The sequence below is a fragment of the Tachyglossus aculeatus genome, chromosome 3 (assembly GCF_015852505.1).
Source record: "Tachyglossus aculeatus isolate mTacAcu1 chromosome 3, mTacAcu1.pri, whole genome shotgun sequence".
NCBI classification, from domain to species: domain Eukaryota; kingdom Metazoa; phylum Chordata; class Mammalia; order Monotremata; family Tachyglossidae; genus Tachyglossus; species Tachyglossus aculeatus.
Genome location: NC_052068.1, coordinates 31,025,615 through 31,048,866, shown reverse-complemented (window position 1 = coordinate 31,048,866; position 23,252 = coordinate 31,025,615). Strand labels below are relative to the sequence as shown.

At 44.0% G+C, this 23,252-nt stretch overlaps 1 non-coding gene across 1 annotated transcript; it reads right to left on the bottom strand.

Annotated features, from left to right (window-relative positions):
- Nucleotides 1-11,297: 11,297 nt before the first annotated feature.
- Nucleotides 11,298-11,440, bottom strand: LOC119926115. Its single transcript, XR_005450023.1, has one exon. It is a non-coding gene; the product is annotated as a small nucleolar RNA SNORA7 (small nucleolar RNA).
- Between the last annotated feature and the right edge of the window lie 11,812 nt (nucleotides 11,441-23,252).

The window sequence follows — 23,252 nt, the reverse complement described above, 5'->3', positions numbered from 1 at the left end:
AGTACAAGTCGGCAACATGTAGAGATGGTCCCTACCCAACAACAGGCTCACAATCTAGAAGGCGGAGACAGACAACAAAACAAAACAAGTAGACAGGTGTCAATACCATCAAAATAAATAGAATTATAGCTATATAAACATTATTATTCATTCATTCAATTGTATTTATTGAGCACTTACTGTGTGCAGAGCACTGTACTAAGCCCTTGGGAAGTACAAGTTGACAACATATAGAGACAGTTCCTACCCAACAACGGGCTCACAGTAATACATGTGTACAAATATACACATGTTGTGGGGAGGGAAAGGGGGTAGGGCAGAAGGAGGGAGGGGGGTTACAACCCATTAATAAAGGTTCCTGAGGTCCCTCTCTGTTTTTCCCACACACGTTCCTTGCTGCTAATGCACCCTCTCCCCCTTATGTTGTACATTTTTGTGTGGTAGACTACATGAGGGAGAAATAGGGAAAGAGAAGCAGCGTGGCCTGGGGGAATAGTGAACAAGTCTGGGAGTCAGAAGGAACTGGGTTCTAATCCTGGCTCCACCACTTGTCTGCTCTGTGACTTGGACAAGTCACTTCACTGGGCCTCAGTTACCTCATCTATAAAATGGAGATTGAAACTGTGAGTCCTATGTGGGAAAGGGACTGTGTCCAACTTGATTAACTTGTATCTACCCCAGTTCTTTGTACAGTGCCTGGCACATAGTAAGTGCCTAACAAATACCATAAAAAATACAGAGGCAAATAAAATGAGGACAACCTGCAAGAGTACAATACATTAATGCAAACTTAACCTCAAAATAACCCAATGACCCTAAGCACATGGAAATGAAATTCAAAGTACAACTAATAAAAGTGATGGTATTTGTTAAGCACTATGTGTCAAACACTGTACTATGCTTTGGAGTAGATATGAGATAATCAGATCCCACATGGAGCTCCTGATCTAAATAGGAGGAAGAACTGGTATTGAATCCTCATTGTGCAGATGAGGGAATTGAGGCATAGAGAAGTGAAGTGACTTGCCCAAGGTCACCCAGCAGGTATTTGGTGGAGCTGGGATTAGAACCAAGGTCCTCTGACTCTCAGGACCACATTGACTCTGGTGTCGGTGTCCGTCTCAATGATTTCATACCCCCGGTTGTGGCCTTTGAGGAAAATCTTGGCTAGTGGAGACCCCTGCCCTAGACCTCTTTGGATTTCAGATCTCCAGAAGTACCTCACCAGCCTTGCCTCGAACCTGTCCGGGCAGTTTTCATCTTCAGCTCTCTCAGTTCTTCTTAATCTGGGCCTCTGGCTAGAGCCTACAAAGATGGGTAGCTGTGACAAACTGGCCATGATTTCTGGATTGGTGCCTTATCATCAGTGGTATTTATGGAGCACCTACTTGGTTCTTGAGAGAGTACAACAGAAGCAAGACATGTGATCATTGTCCTCCAGGAGCTGACCGTATAATGAGACTGGAATTCTTCCCTGCAACTGACTCAATAATCTGGAGATTGTTAGCTCCTTATGGGCAGGGATCATGTTTAACAACTTGGTTGTATTGTACTTTCCCAAGCGGTTAGTACTCTGCTCTGCACACGGCAAGTGCTCAATAACTACCAATGATTGACTGATTGATATTCAACAACTGCAGTGCTCCAGAAGATCTAAGGGACAACTGAGCAGTAAGACGGGGGAGGAAGTGGAAATCGGAACATCGCCAAAGGCTGCTAGATGAGCCAACAGGGAGCCCACATATTTGACCTGCAGCAACTTTTCCAGAAAAATGAAGGGCAGGTGTGTTGTGTTCCTTGAAGTTACAGATTCTGGAAAACAATGAGGAAGCTTCACTTTCACTTCAGCAAGTGAAACCAAAGGCCCCTCTCCCCAAATCTTATTTCTTCCTAATATGTTGCCGATTGTTTTCCACACTTAACACCCTGAACTTATTCATCCTGGCTCAGTGAAGCAGCTGTCACATGTACAACCAATCCATCCCATATATGAGTTCAGTGGTAAAAGTGTCAGAGAGGCTGGTCTGAGGGAAGAACTTGTACTTTCTATGGAAGCCAAGGCACATTCAAGGAAATTCCTTCCTGGATGGAGCAAGGAAAAGTAATAGTAGTAGTAATAAGATGTCTGAGCTTCTCTTTATTTTTAGTCTGGGACTAGCCTAGCTTGATTTTCATAAGTGATTCATGTGTGTGATTCATGCATTCAGTTGTATTTATTGAGTGCTTACTGTGTACAAATAACTCTACTAAGCACTTGAGAGAGTAGACTATAGCAATAAATAGACACATTCCCTGCTCACAATGAGCTTACAGTCCAGAGGGGGAGCAGGCATTAATAGAAATAAATTGTAGATAGGTACGTAAGTGCTATGAGACTGGGAGGGGGAATGAATAAAGGGAACAAGTCAGAGTGACGCAGGAAGGAGTGAGAGAAGAGGAAATGAGAGCTTAGCCAGGGGAGGCCTCTTGGAGGAGATGTGCCTTCAATAAGGCTTTGAAGGTGGGGAGAGTCTATCTGATATAAGGAGTTAGGGTTGGGTGACACACTGTACTAAATACTACTAATAATAACAATGATAGCATTTGTTAAGTGCTTACTATGTGCCAAGCACTGTTCTAAGCACTGGAAGGAAAGTGAAACAGAAACAGACACATTTCCTGCACTTGGGGAGACTACAATCGAATGGAAAAGCTACAGAGCGTTACTTATTGCTCTGTCCTGTCAAATGTGAAAGTAGGTTGGCTTGCGGTAAAACACAGACACACAGGAAGTGAGAGGCTGGGTACAGAAACTGGCAGTATTGGCAGAAAGCAAGCCCACAAATACATAACTGAGGAGTACAATGAGAAGCTAGAAGTGAAATTATCTCTAGCCATTAAGTGAAGTCTGAGTAAAATAGACTTTACTTTTGTTTCTGGTGAGTTCCAGCCACAGGCTGGATGATATTTGTTTAAGTTCCTACTATGTGCCAAGCACTGTACTAAGTGCTGGCGTAGATACAAGCTGATCAGATTGGAGAATCCCTGTCCCACATGGGGCTTACAGTTTTTATCCCCATTTTACAAACGAGGAAACTGAGACACAGAGAAATGAAGTGATTTGCCCAAGGTCACACAGCAGAAGAATGGCAGAGCAAGGATTAGAACCCACTTCCTTCTTACCCCCAGGCCCGGCTCTATTCACCAGGCCATGCTGCTTCCCTCAATCATGATCTGGCTGAGGTAATCCTGAGTCCTGGCAAGACTTTAGGCCCTGGTACTTGTTTGGAATGGACCTATTATGTAAATGTCTGCAAAGTGCACACAGTCCTCAGGCTTCTGGCAAAGCTTCCGGGCTTGGGTCTCATTGTTGGAAAGGTTAAGCAGCTCCCCTGCTCTGCCTGGACTGTTCAACAAATGTGCTAATTAGCTGGTGCACCCGGGAGATCAGAGGGGACCACCCCTGTCCCTTCCAACTAGGAGTGGGGAGGAAGAAAAAAGAGGAAGGAAACAGGAGAAAATGAGAGGGAATGGGACATTTGAAGGCCTAGGGTGAGATTCTTTTCTTCTGGAAGACTTCCTGCAGGGCATGGTAATGATGACCGTATTTAGCACAGTCAGTCTTAAAGTATGCAAAGCCAGGTATTGAATTTACTATTATGAGGATGGATGTATATAGATCCACATATTTAGCCATCATGATATATATCTATATCTGTATATCTTCCCTTAGGGTTTGAAGTTAATGCTACTTATGTTGAGATTTTATCTAAATGAGCAGTTGTGGTTGATAAGATCAATGCATGACTAATGGTCCCTTTATAGTGCTGGACAATTACTAAGGGAAAGCTAGTTAAACGAGGTGAGAGTTTAAGAAGGATTTGAATGGGGGGAGAGATGTGTTCTCTCTGATAAGGGAGGAAGGGAACTCCAAGCTGGGGGAACAACGAGAGTGAATAATGATAACAATAGTAATGGTGGCATTTATTAAGCACTTACTATGTGCAAAGCACTGTTCTAAGCGCTGGGGAGGTTACAAGGCAAGCAGGTTGTCCCACGTGGGGCTCACAGTCTTCATCCCCATTTTAAAGATGTGGGAACTGAGGTCCAGAGAAGTTAAGTGACTTGCCCAAAGTCACACAGCTGACAAGCGGCTGAGTAGGGATTAGAACTCGTGACCTCTGACTCCCAAGCCCGGGCTCTTTCCACTGAGCCACGTTGCTTCTCTAAGTGGGAGAGTTTGAGACTGAGGTACAGCTTGGGGAGAATGGAAATAGTGGGTTGAGGAATAGTGAGTGAAATGAGCAGGCAAATAAGGTGGGATTAGATTGAAACCAGTGGTACAGAATTTTTGTCTGATGTGAAGAGTCACAGGGAACTAGTGGAGGGTTTTGAGGAGAGGAGAGCTATGGGCTGAGCGATGCTTCAAGAAGACGATCTATGCAGCAACAGATAATTTAAATTGGAGGGGGGAGGCTGGGGACTTGGAGAACAGCAAAGAGGCTAATAATAATATTACGATGGCATTTATTAAGCGCTTACTATGTGCAAAGCATTGTTCTAAGTGCTGGGGAGGTTACAAGGTGATCAGGTCATCCCACGTGGGGCTCATAGTTTTAATCCCCATTTTACAGATGAGGTAATTGAGACCCAGAGAAGTTAAGTGACTTGCCCAAACTCATACAGCTGACAAGTGGTGGAGGCAGGATTTGAACCCATGACCTCTGACTCCAAAGCCCATGCTCTTTCCACTGAGCCATGCTGCTTCTCCAACTTCTCCAGGCTAATGCTGTTGGCAAGACCAGAGCTTCCACCAGCATGGTAGTGGTTGGAGTGGAGAGGAGGGGGAGGATCCAGGAGATGTTGTGTCAGGTAAACCAACAGGATTTGGCAGTGGACTGAATGTGAGATTTTAATAATAGCCAAGAGTAGAGCAGGGCACCAAAGTTGTGGGCTTTTGAGATGGAGAGGATGGCGGTGCTGTTGCCTGAGATAGGAAAGTTAGGGGAAGGAGTCAATTCAGAGAGATAGATGAAGAATTGTGTTTCAGACTTAAGTCAATAACTCAGTGGTATTTACTCTGCTCAAAGGACTGTACTAAACGTTTGGGAGAGTACAATACAATGGACCAGATAGATGCTTTTCCTGCTCACAACAACTTTACAGACTCAGAAGAAGTGGTCAGAGAGACAGGAGGAGAACCAAGAGAGGATGTGTCAATGAAGCCAAGGTTGGATAATGTTTCATTCATTCAACAGAATTTATTGAGTGCTTACTGTGTTCGGAGCACTGTACTAAGCACTTCGGATGTACAAATCGGCAACATATGGAGATGGTTCCTACCCAACAGTGGGCTCACAGTCTAGAAACAGTTTTCAGTTTCCAGGAGAAGGGGGTTGTCCATGATGTTGAAGGCAGCTGAGAGGTCTAGGAGGATTAGGATGGAGTAGAGGCTATTAAATTTGTCAAGAAGAAAGTACTGGTAAATTTAGAGAGGGCAGGTTCCAAGGAGTGTTGGAGGTGGAAACCAAATTGGAGGGGATTAAGAAGAGAATTGGAGGTGAGGAGGAGGAGGCATTGAGTGTAAACAACTCTGTCAAGGAGTTTGGAGAGGAGTGGTGAGAGGGAGATGGGGCAATAACTGCAGGAAGCCATGGGGTCAAGGTAGGGATTTTTTTAAGATAGGGGATACATGGGCATGTTTGAAAGCAGTGGGGAAGAAGCCATTGCAAAGTTAATGGTTGAAGATGGTGCTCAGGGAGGAAAGGAGTGTGGGAGCAAGTGATTTAATAAGGTGTGAAGGATATGTTATACTTCATACCTTCAGAGGCACAGTTGGCAGGGGTAGATTTTGAGAGGAGACAAGAGATCTCCTCTTGGGATATTGCTGGGAATATTGAGAGAGTTAAAGAGGGTGGGGGACTGAAGAGAAGCAAGGAAGATTTTAGGGAGATGGCTCCTGATAGTTTCAATTTTGTCAGTAAAATATATGGCCAGGTCATTAAGGGAAAGAGATGGGAGGGGTCTAGGGATAGGAAATTTGAGAAGGAAATTAAATGTGTGGAACAGCTGGAAGAGCAATGAGTATGGAAGTTAATTAAGATGGAGAAGTATTGTGGTCAAGTGGAAGTGAAAGCAGAATTAAAGCAGGTGAAGATGAAGTTGAAATGGATGTGGTCAGCCAGGTGCCTTGATTTCCACCATCAGCACTCAACAACTTGAACACGGGAGAGGAGGAACCTACTATGAAGGCGATCCAAGGTTGTGAGTAAGTGGTATGATATTAGCAGAGGAACAGGGGAGTGAGGGAGTTGAGTTCAGTGGAGAGAGTGGTGTTGAGGGTGTCAATTTGTGTGTCAAGAGAAGGTAGTTTGAGTTTAAGGACCAAATGGGGCATGATGGTTATTGAATATTGGAGGTCTCTCTGTGGGAACAGGACAGACTGTGGGGAGTAGGCGCATGGGAAAGAGAGCAGGTACGGAGATTGAGGTCCTTCTGATAAAAGAAATTTCAGAGTTGGTGAGGGTAGAGATTGTACAGTGACTAGAGAGGATGAGATCAGATGTGTGCCCAAATTGGTGAGTGTGTGAAGTGAGGCAGAGCAGGAGGTCATTGGAGTAGAGGAGTGAGAGGAGATGGACAATGGAAGTGTCATCAGGGACATCTCATAGACACTGAAGTCCCCAAACAATCAATGAAGGGATGGAGAAAGAGAGAAGGAATGTGCGACAGTCATCAAAATGGTTCAAAAAGTTGGAGGAGGGACTTGGTGATAGATGACCATGACTAATAATAATAATAATGATGGCATTTATTAAGCACTTACTCTGTGCAAAGCACTGTTCTAAGCTCCGGGGAGGTTACAATGTGATCAGGTTGTCCCATGGGGGGCTCACAGTCTTCATCCCCATTTTCCAGATGAGGGAACTGAGGCACAGAGAAGTGAAGTGACTTGCCCTAGTCACCCAGCTGACAAGTGGCGGAGCTGGGATTTGAACCCATGACCTCTGACTCCAAAGCCTGGGCTCTTTCCACTGAGCCACATAGCTGGAGTGGGTGGTAGAGGCAGATGATAAGGGCTTCAGAGGAATGAAGAGAGGATTGGGGTGGTGGAATGGTGCTAAAGTCACCATGGGGAGTGAGATGAAAGCCAACTCATCCCACCTTTCCAGAGAGATATCCTAGAGGCAAGAGAAAATGCAGAATGGCAGATTAGATGCAAGGTCAGGGCCAGATAATTAAATCTGGAAATCATCTCCATAGAGGTGGTAATTAAAGCCATTTGAGTGGATGAGCTCCCCATTACAGTGAAAGAGTAAAGCATTAAGTGTAAAGGACCCAAAACAATAAGAGGATGAGACAGGGGAAGAGTCAGTGAATGAAACTGAGGAGTGGCTAGAGAGATAGGAAGAGATCCAGGATTTTACTGGGTCAGCAGAGTAGAGTTCTGTTAATGTTTTGAGGAGGAGAGAGGGGGACATTTTCAAAAGCAACAGAGAGCCTGAGAAGGATAGTGTGGAGGTTAGCCTATAGAATGGATGTAAGGAGGCCATTGGTGGCCTTGGAGACAGCAGCCTCAATGGAATAAAGAGCTCAAAAGTCAGACTATGAAGACTTGAAAAGACTTGGCAGAGAGGAAATTTAGGCAGTCAGTGAATATGACCTTTTCTAGGAGTTTGGATAGGAATGGGAGCAGGGTGATGGGCAATTGGGAGATAGTAGGCATTTTCAAAGAGGGGAAAATTGTGCACTTGTTTGAAGGTAGAGAGGAAGGAGCCATTGGAGAGTGAGAGGTTGAAAATGACAATAAAGGAGGAGAGTAGGAACAAGTGATTTTAGGAGGTGAAAGGGCATAGGGTCAGAAATATGAGTAGAAGGGGTGTATTTATAAGACAGGTGAAAGATCTCCTCTTGGAAGACAGTGGGGAAGCAGAAGAAAGATGAGGAAAGAGGAGGAGCATATTAAGGGGGTGAAGCAGCATGGTGTAGTGGATAGAGCACGGGCTTGGGGGTCAGAAGGTCATAGGTTCTTAACCCGGCTCCACTGCTTGTCTGCTGTGTGACCGTGGGCAAGTCAATTCACTTCTCTGGGCCTTAGTTCCCTCATCTGTAAAACGAAGATTAAGACTGTGAGTCCCATGTGGGAGAGGGACTGCCCAACCCAATTTTCTTGTAACCACCCCAGCACTTAGTACAGTGCCTGACACATAGTAAGTGCTTAAAAAATACCATTAAGTGCTCAGGATAGTGCTTTGCACACAGAAAGTGCTCAATAAATACGATTGAATTGGAATGTGGAGATTTTGGTAAATTCAAGGCTGATGGTTTTGATTTTACCAATGAAAATAATAATTGTGGTATTTGTTCAGCACTTCCTATGTGTCAGGCACTGTGCTGAGCGCTGAGGTGGGTAAAAGGTAATTGAGTTGGACCCAGTCTCTGTCCCACATAGGGCGCTCAGTCTTAATTCCTATTTTACAGTTGGTAACTGAGGCACAAAAAAGTTAAGTGATTTGTCCAACTTCGCACAGCAGTGGTGAAGCCGGAGTTACAATCCAGGTCCTTCTGGCTCTCAGGCCCATGCTCTATTCATAAAGTAGTGAAGCAGCGTGAGAAGCAGCATGGCTCAGTGGAAAGAGCCCGGGCTTTGGAGTCATAGGTCATGGGTTCAAATCCTGGCTCCGCCAATTGTTAGCTGTGTGACTTTGGGCAAGTCACTTAACTTTTCTGGGCCTCAGTTACCTCATCTGTAAAATGGGGATTAAGACTGTGAGCCCCCTGTGGGACAACTTGATCACCTTGTAACCTCCCCAGTGCTTAGAACAGTGCTTTGCACATAGTAAGCGCTTAATAAATGCTATTATTGTTATTATTGTAAAGCCACCCTGCTTCTCTAATGTAGGTGGTGAGGTCATCAGAAGTTAGGGAGGGAGGTGATGAGGGGTTTAGAGCCTTCAGTAGGGAGTTGAAGGCTTGGTAGAGTTGGTGGGCATGTGAGTCAATGAGGGAGAAAGCGGAGAGTTGTTGAGCAGAAAACAGAGCTGCATTAGAGCATGAGAGTGAATTTTTAGTGGGACCAGTCAGCCCAGAGCCTAGATTTCCACCAGCTGATTCAGGATGCATGGGTGGAGGAGAGGAGGAAGCAAACTGAGGGTGTGATCCAGGGCTGGGGGTTGGAGGTGTGGGAACAACAAAAAGAGCTGAGGTTGGTGGAGAGGGCTGTTAAGGGAAAAATCTATCTTCAGTGACCGAGAACTCCCAGAATGTTCCCCTCTGCAGCAAAGAACCTGAGCTTCATGATTGGCACAAGAATAACCATCCCCCGATCAGATAACCACTGGTAAACAGACTCGATGGCACATTTCCTCCTGCCCTGCTTTACTTCAGGTGTGCGCCAAAGAGTACACCATCAATGGGAGAAAAGGCTCAATAGAGGTTAAATACTTCTGTTATTTATAGTCTAGAGGTTGATTCGGTAGCCACCGACTTGTCCTTTTTCCTCCTCACAGTACCCCTGCTGCCTGGTCTCAACCAGTTTCAACTAGATGCTTGCGATCCTCGCCTTCTAACTCAGCGATTTATCTCCTTTGGTGATCAGTATCCTTTCTGTAACAGCTGGTTTGCTGCCTATTTTGCATACAAGGTCTTTCATCTCTCACCCAGCCTTCTGCATTCCTGGCTTTTTACATGGTACCTTCTTTGCAACCTGGCCTGCCACCTTACATTTTCTAGGCCTACTGGGGTCTCCCAGGACCCGGTGCTTAGAGTTCTCTTCTCTGTTCCCCCAAAGTAAATTTATCTCCAGTAACAAGGGCATGTACTGTGGTTGAAACGTTTTAGAATCTATTTCCACCTGAATTTAAGAACAAAGCACAAAACTAAATTCAGTTCTCCAACTTCTTTGAACCATGATAAAGCGGCATTTTTGTCATTTCTAAAGTTTCTCTGGACTGCATCAACTTCACTAGAGTGAGAAGGAGCACAATAATCTTTTAATGGAATCCTATTTTTCAAATAGACATTTAGCCTCTGTAAAGTACTTGACACTCCAAAAATAAGAAACAAGAAAAATTGGAGCTGAAGAGAGCACTGTGAACTTTTGAGATGGATGATATGAAATGTCCTTCTAATTGAATTACAGGTGCTTATTTTCAAGTGGAAAACAAAACAAAAAACCCAAACATATTTGGCAGTTCCTCTCCCAAGTCAACCTTTATCAATCAATCAATAAACCAATCAGTGGTATTTACTGAGCACTGATTGTGAGCAGAGCACTGTTCTAAGGGCTTGGGAAAGTACCATACAACAGAGTTGGTACAGACACAAAAGCAGTTCCCTGGAAGAGGTGTGTATTTGGAAAGTCAGCAACACATCTTTTTATCCAGCCTGGAAGCATCCTGTGCTGACTGGACAGTTCCCATGGTTTTCCAGAATGCTAGCGTGGAGGGGCTTAATCATGGGCTGAGAAGCAGTGGGGCTCAGTGGGAAGAGCACGGGCTTTGGAGTTGGAGATCGTGGGTTCAAATCCCAGCTCCGACCATTGTAAGCTGTGTGACTTTGGGCAAGTCACTTTACTTCTCTGTGCCTCATTTACCTCATGTGTAAAATGAGGATTAAGACTGTGAGCCCCCGTGGGACAACCTGATCACCTTGTAACCTCCCCAGTGCTTAGAACAGTGCTTTGCACATAGTAAGTACTTAATAAATGGCATTATTATTATTATGGGCTGGATGCATGTGGCCTCTCTTAGCAGTGAGCATTGAGCGTAATAGCCAAACAACATTGCACACCGTTGTGAGAGTGTTCTATCTAGCTCTTGTCTTGTCTTATGCCGTCGAGGCATCTCCCACCCATCACAGTGCCACGGATGCATCTCTCCCAGAACACCCACCTCCACCAGTAATAGCTCTGGTAGCGCTTAATAGAAGCAGCATGGCTCAGTGGAGAGAACATGGGCTTTGGAGTCAGAGGTCATGGGTTCAAACCCCAGCTCCGCCAGTTGTCAGCTGTGTGACTTTGGGCAAGTCACTTAACTTCTCTGTGCCTCAGTTTCCTCATCTGTAAAATGGGGATGAAGACTGTGAGCCCCCCGTGGAAAAACCTGATCACCTTGTAACCTCCCCAGTGCTTAGAACAGTGCTTTGCACATAGTAAGAGCTTAATAAATGCCATAAAAATGTCATCATTATTATTATCCATTAGAGTTTTCTTGGTAAAAATGCGGAATTGGTTTACCACTGTCTCCTTCTACACAGTAAACTTGTCTCCACCCTCGACTCTCTCCTGTGCCGCTGCTGCCCAGCACAGGTGAGTTTTGACTTGTAGCAGATTGACTTCCACTCACTAGCCCCTGCCCAAGCTAGTAATGGAATGGAATGGACAGATCTCTGCTTGACTCTCCCTCCTGTAGTCGAGACTGGTAGAGTACTGGAAACTCTCCAGGTGCGACCCCAAGAGGGGTCTATCTAGCTCTCAGCCTGAATAAACCAATGAAGCTGCTAGAGGCTGACAGGTTTTTGTCCTCCTTGTCCCTGATTTCCCACAACTCAGCCCACACACTTACACTCCTCGAACACCACCCTCCTCTCTGTACCCCAGTCTCATCTCCCTCACCACTCATCCTTTGCTCATGGTCTCCCCCTGGCCTGGACCTCCCTCCCCCTTTATATCCAACTGACCACCACTTTCCCCACCTTCGAAGTCTTAGTGAAATCACATCTCCCCTCTAGAGTGTAAGCTTGGCAGCGGCAGATGAAATGTGTCTGCTATATTGTTTTGTTGTACTGTCCCAGGCACTTAGAACAGTGCCCTACACACAATAAGCATTCAGTAAATACGATTGATTGAGACCATCCCTGACTAAGTGCTCATTCCCTTACACCCTCTCCCTTCTGGGACACCCTTGTACTTGGATCTATATGTTTTAAACACTTGATATTCAACCCACTCACAGGCCCACACCACTTCCATATATATCCATAATTTATTTCGATGTTTGTCTCCCCATCTTGACTGTAAACTCCTTGTGGGAGGGGAACAAAACTGTTTCCAAAACTGTTCTATCCTTTCTGCCCCACCTACTTTAAAAGGTTTTGGAGCCAGTGGGTTTCAGACTATTTTTCGGGATGAACCCTCCTGTCTCTTCTGAATTTCATTTGAAAAATTATTTCATCTCCTTTCTCTTCTGAAACTCTATCTCCCATTACTTGGACCTGAGCTTTACAAAAGGTTTCGCCAGGAAACTGATCTAACACAGCGTTCTTCAGCTCGTGACAACGGACTGGCCAGCTATGGTTGTGGGTGGTCAAGAATGTTACTTTCGTCCGGTGGATAGCCTGTATCCTAGTGACTAGCTGGCCCCAGGTTTATTGATATCAAACTAAAGGAAAAGCAAAAAGACTGTTGCCATGTACTTAATTACCTCCTGTTTTTTTTTCTCCCCATGGGCTCAAGACACTGTTCAATCATATGCTGTTTAGTCCTCTCAACAGATATTATCATTCAATCAATGATATTTATCGAGTGCTTACTGTGCACAGAACACTGGTACAGTGCTCTGCACACAGTAAGCACTCAAAAAATATGATTGAATGAATGAATGAACACTGTACTAAAGCACTGGGAAAGTTGCAATGCATCAGAGTTGATAGACATGATCCCTGCTCCCAAGGATCTTGGAGTCTACAGCAGACAAAGGAATTAAAATACACTGGGGTTAAGGTAAATAGTAGAGTATAAATTCTGTGGACCTGAGGTGTGTGTCAAAATGCTTAAGGCGTACACAGCCAAAGGCATAGTCGACACAGAGGGGCGGGTGGATGGGGAAATAACGGGTTTACTCAGGGAAGGCCTCTTGGAAGAGTTGTGTTATTTTTAGGAGAATTTTGAAGGTGGGGAGAGTGGTAGACTGTCAGACCTGAAGGGGCAGGGAGTTCAAGACCCAAAGGATGACATGAACAAGGCACTGGTGGCGAAATAGATGCACTTAAGGTACAGAGAATAGGTTGGTTCTAGAGGAGTGGAGAGTGAGAGTTTTTTTTTATGATACTTGTTACGCACTTAATATGTTCCAGACAGATACAAGGTAATCAGTCCACGTCCAACATGGGGCTCACGATCTTCATCCCCATTTTACGGATGAGGTGACTGAGGCACAGAGAAGTGAAGTGATGTGCCCAAGGTCATACAATAGACAAGTGGCAATGGGACCTGAATGTTAGTAGTTTTGACTCCCAGGCCTGTGCTCTATCCACTAGGACAGGCTGCTTCATGGTGTGGGTTCGGTTGGAGTAGACAATCAGCAAGGTAAGGTAGGAGGGAGCGAGAATAACAAAATAATAATAACAACAATAATAATAGTGGTGTTAGGTAAGTACTTATTCCGTGCCAAACTCTGAACCAAGTGCTAAAGTAGATAAAGCTATTCAGGCTAGGACACAGTTCCTGTTCCATATAATAATAATAATAATAATGGCATTTATTAAGCACTTACTATGTGCAAAGCACTGTTCTAAGCACTGGGGAGATTACAAGGTGATCAGATTGTTCCACAGGGGGCTCACAGTCTTAATCCCCATTTTACAGATGAGGTAACTGAGGCCCAGAGAAGTTGTGACTTGCCCAAAGTCACACAGCTGACAATTGGCAGAGCAGGGATTTGAACCCCTGACCTCTGACTCCAAAGCCCGTGCTCTTTCCATTGAGCCACGCTGCTTCTCTGTGAAGTTTCATAGAGAAGTTTTCATAGAGAAACTCCATAGAAACTCTATGGAGTTTCACAGTCTAAGTAGGAAGAAACAGGTGTTTTAAACCCTATTTACAGATGAGAAGACTGAGGCAAAGAGAGGTTCAATCATTTGCCCGAAGTCACACAATAGACAAGTAGATGAGTAGGGATTAGAACTCAGGTCATCTGACTCCTAATCCTATGCCACACTGTTTCTCAACCATCTCCGTTTCCATCTCTATTACTCTGGTGGGAGAATTGAGATCAGAGTGACTGTGTGGCTTGCCTAAGGTCACAAACTGTGTTTGATGGTCAAACTTGGAAATGCAATTCCAGTCTTTTGACAACGATTCATTTGTTCTCTGCATTCGATCATATTTCTTTCCTTAACATGAAGCAGATATTGTGGTCATGAGTAGGAGTAGGATTTAAACCAGCAAGGCATTTTGGCTGCAGTATCTTGGCTCAGGATCTGAAAAGAATTGGGCTTAGTCTGGACCGAGAAGAATCAGGCTGTGGACAAGTGAGAGTTTGACTTAAAATGGAAAAAATGACACCCTAACTACCAATCCCTCAGGGACTTAGAGCTACTGGTGCTAATAGAGAAGCAGCATTGGACCTGGGTGTTAATCATTCATTCATTCATTCAATTGTATTTATTGAGCACTTACTGTGTGCAGAGCACTGTACTAAGAGTTTGGAAGAATACAATGTAACAATAAGCAGACACATTCCCTGGCCACAATGAGCTTGCAGTCTAGCGAGGGAGACAGACAATAATATAAATAAATAAATTACAGATATGTACATGAGTGCTCTGGGGCTGGAAGGGGGGATAAATAAAGGGAGCAAGTCAGGGTGACACAGAAGGGAGTGGGATTCCTGTCATGTGTCCTTGAGCAAGTTAGTTAACTTCTCTGGGCCTCAGTTTCCTCACCTGTAAAATGGGGATTCAATACCTGTTCTCCCTCCTCCTTGGAATGTGATCCCCATGTAGGACAGAGACTGTGTCTGATCTGTTTGTGTTGTATCTTCCCCAGTGTTTGGCACAGACCAAGTACTTAATAGCTAACCCAATTATTACTGTTTTCATTATGAATATATTTGGAGAGGTTAGATGGCATTTTGGGGGCCAGTTCTTGAATTATTATGTCAAGAATGCCGTGAACATTAATGGCACATGGTCTGACATGGTGTAGGACATTCTATAGTACCATATGGACTCTCCTCACAATTTGTTCATCAACCTCAGAGGGGAAGGAGCCTTCTGGCTCTTGCCATGCTAATGAATCCAAGGAACCTTGACTTCCGGTTATGCAGGGAAGGTGTTTACTGAAGCAGGTGTCTTGTGGTGATAGAGGGCCATTGGATAGTATAAACTGAAGTTGTCAGTTGTTAAGTGGTTCCAATGAGTGTTTTAAGCAAAAAGAAGAATGGAAAATTCCTAGCAAAACATAAAGAGAGTTGTTCTGAAGGGTAATAGAAGGGTAGACCAATGGAGATGTAAACACAGTGGGAAATAAAGACTTCATCTTTTTCATAGGGGAGAGTACTTTCTAAGCTTGCTGCCTTTTTTGGCAGGGTTAGCTTGAGATGAGACAGAGTAACAGGGAAAATGGTTTGGCGTTAATCTTTCCAATCAAGATTAAGCATTATTTTTTTTCAGGAAAGGGCGGTAATATATTTTTGTAGTACTGCATCTGCCTCAATTAAATAGCACATATGATGGGGTTCAGAGCAACAACAAAGCCTACAGTGACCTCTCCATAGGCAATCTACTGCTTTTTTTAATGGTATTTGTTAAGCACCTACTATGTGCAGGCACTGTACTAAGCCCTAGGGTAGATACAAACTAATTAGGTTAGATACAGTCCCTGCCCAACATGGGGCCCACAGTTTTGATCTCCATTTTGCAGATGACTTAACTGAGGCACAGAGAAGTGAAGTGACTTGTCTGAGGCCACACATAACAGATCAGTGGTGGAGCCTGGATTGGAACCCAGGTCCTCTGAATTGCAAGCCCATGGTCTTTCCTCTAGGCCATGCTGTTTCTCTCTACATCCTAAGTGCTCCAGCGCTTAGAACAGTACTTGGCACATAGTAAGTGTTTAACAAATACCATTTTTTTTAAACTCATATATTGTACATAAGACACTACAATGGACACTGAGTATCAGTATGGCTTTGTAGAATGTGGGTCTAACACATTGCAGAAAACTCTGTTTTCCAGAGTTTGAATTGATAAAGAAACTTCATACTCCCCAGAAGATAAATAACCACTGAATTGCAAACACAAGTCACTTAACTTCTCTGGGCCACAGTTGCCTCATCTGTAAAATGGGGATTATGACTGTGAACCCCACGTGGCACAACCTGATTACCTTGTATCTATCCCAGCGCTCAGAACACTGCTTGGCACATAGCTAAGCGATTAACAAATACCATCATTATTATTATTATTATTGTTATCTTCTTCACAAAAGGATATTGTTGTTGTGTAGCAGCTGAATTATACTTATTTTGATAACTGGGAACATTCTTTATGAGCTTGTTTTCACTCAGAAGATGCTTTCCTTTGTCCCCATTTTCCTGGTATGTGGAATATGGGATGGCTTTAATGGGGACCTTAGACATGGGACATTAAACATTATACATTAGACATGGGAATCTAATGAGATGTCTGAAGTTGGGGAATTGTCAGCAGAACGGGCTCCGGCTCTAAACATGGGCAGACTGGTTGCAATTTAGTTGTATTTAGGAGTAGATAGGTTGATAAATTCAAATAGAGTTAAGGACCTCTACTAGATGACCAGGTGGCTAGATGTCTTCCCCTCCCCATTGCCCCAACTTGCTCCCTTTGCTCTACACCCTTCCCCGCTCCATGCACTTGTGTATATATGTACATATTCATAATTCTATTTATTTTTATTAATGATCTGCATATATCTATAATTCTATTCATTTATAATGATGCTATTGATGCCTGTTTACTTGTTTTGATGTCTGTCTCCCTCCTTCTAGACTATGAGCCCGTTGTGGGCAGGGATTGTCTCTATTTGTTGTTGAATTGTGCTTTCCAAGCACTTAGCACAGTGCTCTGCACACAGTAAGTGCTCAGAATGAAATTCATTCATCCATTCAATTGTGTTTACTGAGCACTTACTGTGTGCAGAGCACTGTATTAAGCGTTTGGGAAGTACAAGTTGGCAACATACAGAGACGGTCCCTACCCAACAGCAGGCTCATAGTCTAGAAGGGGGAGACAGACAACGAAACAAAACATATTAACAAAATAAAATAAATAGAATAGTAAATATGTACAAGTAAAATAGAGTGATAAATCTGTACAAACATATACACAGGTGCTGTGGGGAGGGGAAGGAGGTAGGGCGGGGGGGGATGGAGGGAGGAGAGGAATGAGGGGGCTCAGTCTGGGAAGGCCTCCTGGAGGAGGTGAGCTCTAGTAGGGCTTTGAAGGGAGGAAGAGAGCTAGCTTGGCAGATGTGTGGAGGGAGGGCATTCCAGGTCAGAGGGAGTACAAGGGCCAGGGGTCGATGGTGAGACAGGCGAGAATGATGCACAGTGAGGAGGCTAGTGGCGGAGGAGCGGATGGTTTGGGCTAGGCTGAAGAAGGAAAGAAGGGAGGTGAAGTAGGAGGGGGCGAGGTGATGGACAGCCTTGAAACCGAGAGTGAGGAGTTTTTGCCTGATGCATAGGTTGATTGGTAGCCACTGGAGATTTTTGAGGAGGGGAGTAACATGCCCAGAGCGTTTCTGCACAGAGATGATCTGAGCAGCAGTGTGAAGTATAGATTTAAGTGGGGAGAAACAGGAGGATGGGAGATCAGAGAGGAGGCTGATGCAGTAATCCAGTCGGGATAGGATGAGAGATTGAACCAGCAGGGTAGCAGTTTGAATGGAGAGGAAATGAGGAGAGGCAGAAACTCCTCACCCTCGGCTTCAAGGCTGTCCATCACCTCGCCCCCTCCTACCTCAACTCCCTTCTCTCCTTCTACAGCCCACCCTGCACCCTCCGCTCCTCTGCCGCTAATCTCCTCACCGTGCCTCTTCTCGCCTGTCCTGCCATCGACCCCCAGCCCACGTCATCCCCCAGGCCTGGAGTGCCCTCCCTCCGCCCATCCGCCAAGCTAGCTCTCTTCCTCCCTTCAAAGACCTACTGAGAGCTCACCTCCTCCAGGGGGCCTTCCCAGACTGAGCCCCTTCCTTCCTCTCCCCCTCGTCCCCCCTCCATCCCCCCCATCTTACCTCCTTCCCTTCTCCACAGCACCTGTATGTATGTATATACGTCTGTACATATTTATTACTCTATTTATTTATTTTACTTGTACATATCTATTCTATTTATTTTATTTTGTTAGTATGTTTGGTTTTGTTCTCTGTCTCCCCCTTTTAGACTGTGAGCCCACTGTTGGGTAGGGAATGTCTCTATATGTTGCCATCTTGTACTTCCCAAGCGCTTAGTACAGTGCTCTGCACACAGTAAGCGCTCAATAAATATGACTGATTGATTGATTGAGAGGAGATGAATGAATGAATGACCACTCTGTCTCTTCACCAGTGAAGATGGCTTGACTTACTACATCACAGGCAGATGAGTTTTGATCTCATTTTTGAACCTCTCAAAGCGGGAAGGTTACCATAACCTCTCTGTTCATCTCTGCCTTCATCCTAACTTGGGAAATTCTTCCATATGTCTTACTTCAGTCATGCTAAAATGATCTGCTCAAGGAAAGGCATGAGAACACTGGATGAACCTTAGTCCTGAGACAACGAGTGAGAATATATGCTGAGAAATTGATGTGCCTCAGTTTCCTCATCTGTAAAATGAGGGTGAAACATCTATTCTCCCTTCCCCTTAGACTCTGATCCCCTCTTTGTACAGAGACTGTGTCTGATCTGTATATATTGTTTCTGCCCCAGTCATTAATATAATGCTTGGCACATAGTAACCCTTAACAAATACCATAATGATTGCTTTTATAGTGATAGTAGTTCTGGGTTCTTATCCCAGCTCCTCCACTTATCTGTTTTGTGACCTTGGGTAAGTAGATTCACATCTCTGTGCCTGAGTTACCTCATTTGTAAAATGGGGATTAAGACTGTGAGCCTCATGTGGGACATGGATGGGGTCCAACCTGATGATCTTGGAAGTACCCTAGCACATAGTATAGTGCCTTGCACTTAGTACACACTTAACATATACCATTAAAAAAAACAAAAACAAAAAACTAACTCTATTCTACTTGGTGCTTTGTTATTGTGGACTCCCTGGAAGATAGAACAGTTCTTGGCACACAGTAAGCGCTTAACAAATACTATCATCATTATTATTATCATTATTGAAAGATTTAGCAGTGCTAGGATTCTTTGCTTCTGATGAAAAATTGGTGGTGCTTTAGAAAACAGATTTTGAGGTCTTCCACCATGGTAGCACCATGGTAACAAAACAATTTTACTTTTCAACCTCAGGGAAACTCATATTTGTTCCTGGAAATCTGCTAGTTGTCTTAGCAGCCGGTGTTGATATGAGTGGAGGGTTTGGAGGGTAGTAGGGTTAAGTTGAGTTCTTTCCCCAGGAGTTCGTAAACCTCTTTGACCTGGACAACTTCTCATTTTACTATCAACCTGGAAAATCTTTCCACAGCTATTTTCCAGAGGACTGTCCCCGAGGAGGAAAACCCTGACAGTAGCATGCATGCTGCTGAATCATTCATTCATTCATTCATTCAATCGTATTTATTGAGCGCTTATTGTGTGCAGAGCACTGCACTAAGTGCTTGGGAAGTCAAGTTGGCAACACATAGAGATGGTCCCTACCCAACAGTGGGCTCACAGTCTAGAGGGGAGACAATCCAGCCTCCTCAGGGGTTTGTCCCAAAGCAGTGTGCTAAAAATGACCACCATAACACCAATAACATGGGTCTACCTGTTCCTTTAAATGTCACTTCAGGGTCAGAGCACAGTGAGTTGTTTTCCCAGGAGGGGACTGAGATTCAGGGGGTGGCAGAACTCGGACAACTGGTTTCTTTTCCTTTTTGGTGATGATCTGAGTTTGGGGAAGAAAAGCATCCAGGGCTGGAGGGTCCTTCTCCTCATTGATTCCTGCACATATAGCCTTTGGTTGTCATAAGTCACTGCCTTCTCTTTGAATAAGTGAAGTCAAGCTGCTCTCCCCTAATTGTCACCCGCTGTAGGTCGACTCCATTTCATTATCAAAGTGGAAAATCAAGAGTTATTTTCCAAAGCCTGCCATTTGTAGCTCATTATAATGCAATCCGACCTCCCGCTGAATGTCACTTTGCTCATGTTTTCAGAGCAACACAATCCAGTGTGTTTCCCATTAATCCTGCAATAAGTATGCTGATCGCCACCTGAAGTTGACCCAGCCTCATATTCCCTAATACTCAAATGCAAAAATTATGCAGAAATATTAACACTAATTGCCTTGAGTGTTGGGAGACAGTTTTAGACATGACTGCTTCTAAGTCCTTGTCACATGTGAATTTGAATACATTACATAGAAATGCACCTTATAGCCTGTAGAAGGGGTAGATCCATCCAAGCCAGTCCGTTCCCAAACATTAGTTAAGCTTTGGAAAAAGAAGTCTCCACTTCTACTATTAGTTCCTTTTTATAGAGAGGATAAATTAAGATCCAGGGGGATAGAGTAGCTTGGGTATGGACACCAAATGGTCTAGGCCAAAAATAGAAAAAGAATTCAGGAATCCTGACTCTGAGGCCCTGGTTGGATTCTCAAGGCTATACTTCTAGCTGTTTGGGAACTATCACAAGGAGAAAAAAAAAGAGCAAGAGCAATTCATTCCCATGGGACATGTCCCATGTTTGTGAGATAGACATATGCCTATGGACATGTTTATCATGGTCTTTCATTTATAAAGATAGGAGTCGTCACTAAACAAGAAGATGATACTGAGCATTTTCTTTCAGAATCTTTAAAGTGTGCAAGGATGAGAGTAATTCAAATTTCCCTTAGCAACACTGCAAGCAACAGTAACATAATGGAGTTGAACTTGAATGCCTAATGAGTTCTAAACTGAGAAATGATGTGATGCCATCTTCCAGATTTTAATTCACACATGATTCTATTAATGTTCCATCACTCATATCTTCTGGTTGACTAGTAATTCCAAATAATAGTAAAGGCTTTGCCTCTGCAATCTAGACTAGACTGTAAGTTCCTTGTGAGCAGAGAACATGTCTAACAACTCTGTTATATTGTACTCTCCCAGAGTTTAGTACAGTGCTCCACACACTGTAAGTGCTCAATAAATACGATTGATTGATTGAGTCTGAGAACTATCTTTAATAGAACACATGCAACGAGTGGACTTTGGGAGCTTTAAGAGACCTTTTCAGAACAATAATGCGGGCAGGTAAGGGTAACTCTACTGGCCAGCCAACCTTGCTCCTGAATTAGATTTTTCTCTTGGCAAATTTTCAGGTATAGAGATTCCAAATGGGAGGATAATTGTTATCATTCATGCAGCATTTCTATGAAACAGGGTCAGCAGTTGATAAAGGTGAGATGAAGGAGCCGTGGAAAGACATCAGACATTTTGAAATGATCCACAGAGGAATATTAGTGAAGGAGAAAGTGACTTCAGATTCTTACTTCCACTCTACACTGTAAGCTCACTGTGGGCAGAGAACATGTCTACCAACTCCGTTGTATCATACTCCAACAAGCACTCAGTACAGGGCTCTGCACACAATAGGCGCTCAATAAATACCATTGCTGATAAAGCTTCTTCAGCCAAGATTGAAGGTGTCTCTGGGTCCTTGTTTAAATGAGCACCCAGCAGCAAAGCTGTGGATGGACCAAGTTTCTGAAACAATAACTCAGACTCAGTATAATCTCAGCTCAGGTGCTAAGCCAGTTTCAGCGCTTACCCCTAAAGAAAAAGTAGAAGTAATAGTACTTATTAAGTGCTTATTGTGTGCAGAGCCATGTACTAAGCCCTGGGAGAGAATACATGGGTGGGAATTAGACACAGTTTCTGACCCTTGGAGGGCTCACAGTTTAAGAACATTAGTGGGGAGAAGGGACTGGAGGCAGAAACAACAGGAATGAAGGAAATTCAAGACACAACCCAGACAAATACACAAAATAAAAACAAAATCAGTAACATGTGAGGAGCAGAATTTCAGGTTCCCTGGGGCTCAGAGTTCAGGGCATACCCATAGCTACAACAATCTCTTCAGTAGCCACCACACTTCTAAAGAGCAGGAAATATTTTCTATTCCTGTTAGATGCCTTTCTCAACCATGATGGGGGAAGGAAAGAAACAGATAGTAACTAAAACATTTGAGAAAGGAGGCAGCAGATACAGCTGAGGAGCTAGTAGGGCTTTGAGAAAGAAGGTGAAGCTTTAGGAGTACTTTCGGAGAGGCAGCTAGAGTTAGAAATCTGATTTATTGATGATCTGATTGATGATTGGCAACAGTTCTCCACTGCTGTTGTGCTGCGAGGGAAGGAAAGACTTTTAGAGCCCCAGGACACCATCTGCTAAGAAAGAAAACTCTTTCAAGGAGTTATTGAAGCCATACTTCTTTACAAAGGTGATATAATTTTAGCATCAGCAGGAGATGGTTGGATTCCCTGCTGTTGTTTGGAAGCAGGAGAAAGAAAGAAGCTGCCTATAGCTGTAACAACAGGGCTGCCTCGTTGGCAAGGAAGAGATCAACAGAGTTGAGTCTAACAATACAGAGCTGCAGATGAATTTTGGGCTGAAGCTAAGTTTTTCATATTTCACCACTTTAGGATATGTAAAAGTATAAGTGAGAAAATGCCTGTCCTAGTAGAAAGCACAAAGGCCTGAGAACCAGGAGACTCCACCTGGAATCCCAGCTCCACCACTGCTCCCTAGGTGATCTTGGGCAAGTCATTTAACCTCTATAGCCCTCAGTCAGTTTCTTCATGCGTTAAATGGGAATTAAATGATATGTAAGTCCCGTGTGGGCCAAGGACTGGATCCTATCTCAATACGGCAAGTTCGCCTTACTTCGGGGTTTATTGGGAATCCCCACATTATAGAACAGAGTTCATCTTGACATCTGATCCAGTGTTATAAAACATATTGGTTAAATTCCAGGATCATCCATTTTCCAGAATGTACATCCTCCTGAAATGTTCCAATTCTTACAGGATTCTGGGTACTGTCTTCTCATGCCAGGGAAGGCAGGAAGTGGCTATTACTGTCCCCACCTTCAAAGCCTAACTGATGGCACATCTCTTCCAAGATGCCTTCCCTGGCTAAGCCCTCCTTTCCTCTTCTCCCATGCCCTTCTGCATCGCCCTGACTTGCTCCATTTAATCACCCACCCCTAGAGGACTTAGGTTCGTATCTGTAATTTTATTTATTTTATATTAATGTCCATCTCCCTTTCTAGACTGTAAACTTGCTGTGGGAATGTATCTGTTCTGTTGTTATATTGTACTCTCCCAAGAGCTTAGTACAGCACCCTGAACACAGTAAGCACTCAACAAATAAGATTGACTGACTGA